A 4,611-nucleotide genomic window follows, 5' to 3' on the forward strand; every position below is an offset into this window, starting at 1 on the left:
CGATCCTTCTGATGAAGGCAACGAAACTTCATGGAATTGCTCATTTTTCTTCTTCAGGCGTCAAAGCTTTTAATCTGTTCGCAATAAACGGAGCTATGCAAAGGAGCCCAACACAATCTCTTCTTAATGTTATATAACTAGTAGAATTACCCTTACATCGCCATCAAGTTGAGGATTACGTTTAAAAAAATGAGCTAAAGAAGGATACTTTGGAGACTCCATCTGTGTTGGAGACCTGCATGTTAGGGGTCGGATCTATAAATACAGTCTCAACTGTTTGGTGAAACGAAAAAAAATATTTGTGAAGCAGAAGCATTTGTATTTGCAGTTGAAGTTGTGTGGTAAATGTAAATTATTTTATTTATGTATTTATTTCGCTATTTATTGATCCGTAAACATGTGTATGTGGATGCCTTTACACTCTGTTTCTGTTGAATTATGGTATATTCCGATTTCAATCGCTGGTGTATTTATCTTGGCCTCAGATATTAAGAATTTGTTGGAGGAAAGTAATCCTATGCTTTCACCTTTTAGTCCAGTAAATGAGCGTTAAGTATAAGAGGTTGTTAAACAGGAGTTATGCAACGAAAGGAACTTTTGGAGTGTTAAATGTCCCATGAACTGTAAAGTTAAATAGTCCAGGTGTGGGAGCTATAGGCCTATTTACCGGGGAACTGTATTGCACATGTATTTCTGCACAAAATTCGCGATTGTCCTCATAAATGCAGTTGATTTTGTAACTGCCTGAGTTATTATTGACTGCCAAAATTTTGCCATTTTCGTTTCTCACAATTTCGACGGTTGGTCAAACGCAAAATAAAGAAATGTAGAAAGTCAAAGATGAAGAGCGCAGAGCAAACAGTATTCTGCAGCCCATGCATTAAGTTGGATATATGGAGTTAACGGATCTGTGTTCAAATTAATTTAAACAAGCCTTGGGTTAATCTGATAAATACAGATAGGCCTACACATTTCTTTTGATATGGCTATCTCACTATAGGACAATTTATATATATTTTTAAGAAACAATGCATAAAGAATCCCATGTACGATTTTCCAAGCAAAGGCTATAAACGAACTAATTTAAACGAAAATCTGGTAAAGTTTTTGCTAAATTAAATGCATAATTATCCTAATCGTATATTAAATAGCCCGCGAAATGCGTTGAAAGGCTGTTGGAAGTTACTTACTAAAAGGCTGGACTTGGCTCACCTAATGCAATCAACAGCCCATTTATCCAAAAATCTATTAAGCAAAAACATAGTCATTCACTTAAAGACCATCATCGAAATATTTTAAATGAATTTAATTGAATGATTTGGCCGGCTGTCGAGAAGTCTGACATAGTCTGGGGGGAATTGGTTGTCAGCCAACGATCTCTTTCTTCCCCTTCAGAAATGGAAAGGTGCTAGAGCAAATCCCCAGAGAGAGTCTGGTTGAGCTGCTCAGAAGAAAGGGTCGTTATACCTTAACAATTCTGTTCTTCAAGGCAATAGGCTACTGGTGGCCTGTCGTTATTGTGGCGCAAGGAGTCACTCGATACGATTTACGAAGATGCAAATTAACGGCATTGACAGGAATTGTCTCCTAATTTCAAAACTAAGGAAATATATGAATTTTAACTCGTTAAGTTAGGATATGTTGCTCCAGTAATTATGCAAGCGTGGCATGCATGGCATCGGGCCCAAACACCATCAACCGGACACACACACAAACACACACACACACACGCACACGCACACACGCACACACACACACACACACACACACACACACACACACACACACACACACACACACACACACACACACACACATTCACACACACGAATATTTATTTATTATTCTTTATTTAGGCTTTATTTATTTATTCCTCATGTGCCTTTCTTTATGTATTTTATGTCTTAAAATACTGCAGTGAAAATTATAAATTAATTCTTAATTTCAAGAAATATCCAAGATTAGGAAAGAAACCTCAATATTCCGTTACTTTTTAAATGTTACAATCCTGCGTTAGAGATTGTCTTTTTATTTCATTCCAATTTGGCTTTGCGTTGAAGAGCGTGGTATAGGTCAAAGATGAGACAATTAATTTTCTAATTTCACTAAGAAATCGGTGAAAAGAAAAAAGTAGGCTATCCATATATGAGCAATAATCAGCAAAATCTAATAACTATAGAATAGTGTTTCATAAATGTACAGTGGAAAATAAAGCGTGTACCGACAGGGTAAGGCCTTGACCTTGAGCAATTCAGGATCCTGACCAATCAGAAGCCTCAGTGTGAAGCACTTCACACTCAGAGAGTTGGAATGCAGCCTTTAAGAAACCGAGGTAACACTTGAACAAGACTATCTGTTCCGACAAAGACACGATACCGTCACAACAACCCTTACAAATACATTTCAAATAGAATCACTTAACGGTGCATGCGGTTGGAACCCCATGCATGTCTTCAGTACCATATTTAACTTCAATTAAATATTTTCTTTGCGAAAAAAACAAACAAAACAAAAGAAAAGACGATTGAATTGTCCCAATATGGGCGGAGAGGGAGGGGCCGACGGGATAGAGCACGCGACAGACCCTTCCCAGGGCTGAAGGTGCTCACCCGTCGGGCCAACAGCAGCAGCCCTCATTTGTCCCCCTGGTTCACACCCTCTCCTCTCATCCCACCATCCATTCACCACTTGCCAAGAGTGCATGGGAACTGTCTGTGTGTGTGTGTTTGTGTGTGTGTGTTTGTGTGTGTGTGTGTGCGTCCGCGCGCGTGTGTGTGCATGTGTGTGGGTGTTGCTATAGGTCGGGGACGTGGGGAAGGGATGCTCTGTGTGTGTGTGTGTGTGTGTGTGTGTGTGTGTGTGTGTGTGTGTGTGGTAAGCTCCCACGAGAGGGATTGGGGGGGGGGGGGGGGGGGGGGGGGGATCCCTGTTCCCACTGACAGGAGTTACCGGGGCGACAACGCGGAGGGGTGCATCAGGGTCAAACGTGTACACGCTGCAACCCCCCCTCCCCCCCTCTACATTACACCCCCGCCCCACCCCCCCAACCCTTACCCCTATTCTCCCACCGCCCACACCCCCCCCCCCCCCCCCCCCCCCCTCCACACCCCCAACCCACCTCGAAACAATAAAACAAAACACACGCACACATAGGAACACACGCGCAGCTCATTAGGCTGCAGGCAGGATGGAAAAGTGAGGAGGGAAGAGAAAGAGAGAGGGGGGGGGGAGTGAGGGGGGGAGGGGGGGGGGAGTGAGGGGGGAGGGGGGGGGGAGTGAGGGGGGGAGGGGGGGGCGAAGCATATGGCTGAGCGTGGAGAGTGGGAGGTAAGGGACTTGGATATATGGCTAGCAGCAGTGATACGGCAGGAATGCGGCGCAAGTGCGCAATAAAGTGTCCATAAATAGCTGGAAAACCAACACATATACAGTCATAAAAAAATATGACTTTGGGAAGGAATAACGCATATAAATATATACGACTTTAACAAAGTCGTAAGGATCCGTAGTTCGGAACACAATTCATCCCTTCTTTTATTTTTTTGAGCAGTTATGTCGTCAAACGTTTCGATGAATATTCCATTGACAATAAAAACATGAGGAAGAGCGATTAGGGAAAAATAAGCACAAGTCTAAACAACTATAAAGTAAACTGATTGGAGGGAATAACACACAAGATCCGACGCTGTAATTCACACACCGTTGTCAGACGAAACTGTCAACAGTGTTTTAAAAAGTTATGCATCAGGGTAAAAGAAAAAAAAAAAAAAAAAAAAAGGCAACAACAATATACAATTTAGCTCCCAGCCACGCTCGGCAAGCGCTCCCAAATTTGGTGGCGTTCCCTGAAGCCCCAGATGGCGTGGGCTGGGAACGCGGTCCCCATTAAATTCCTAATAATCATTTCTCCGGCGGAATGGGGGGCGTTAGTATGTGGATCTACAAGGTGAGGAGTACTGTGTGTGTGTGTGTGTGTGTGTGTGTGTGTGTGTGTGTGTGTGTGTGTGTGTGTGTGTGTGTGTGTGTGTGTGTGTGTGTGTGTTTCTGTGTTTCTGTGTGTTTGTGTGTGTGAGATTGAATGTGTGCCCTTGTTTGTGAGTGTGTGTACGTGCGTGTGCGTGTGTGCGTGTGTGTGTACGTGCGTGTGCGTGTGGGTCTGTGTCTGTGTGTGTGTGTGTGCGAGTGCGTGTGTGTGTGTGCGTGTGTGTGTGTACGTGCGTGCACGTGCGTGCGTGCGTGCGTGCGTGCGTGCGTGCGTGCGTGTGTGTGTGTGTGTGTGTGTGTGTGTGTGTGTGTGTGTTTGTGGGCACCAGGGTGGTTGGGTGGGATGGGGGGATCAGGCAAGCAGAGGGATTTTGTGTTTTAATTAGACAGATTTAAGGAGCTGAACCCCTTGTGTGTGTGTGTGTGTGTGTGTGTGTGTGTGTGTGTGTGTGTGTGTGTGTGTGTGTGTGTGTGTGTGTGTGCGTCAGTGTGTGTGTGTGTGTGTGTGTGTGTGTGTGTGTGTGTGTGTGTGTGTGTGTGTGTGTGTGTGTGTGTGTGTGTGTGCGTCAGTGTGTGTGTGTGTGTGTGTGTGTGTGCATGCGTCAGTGGGTAGGTGTTGGTGTGTGG

This window comes from Gadus macrocephalus, chromosome 8, assembly GCF_031168955.1.
Source record: "Gadus macrocephalus chromosome 8, ASM3116895v1".
Taxonomy (NCBI): domain Eukaryota; kingdom Metazoa; phylum Chordata; class Actinopteri; order Gadiformes; family Gadidae; genus Gadus; species Gadus macrocephalus.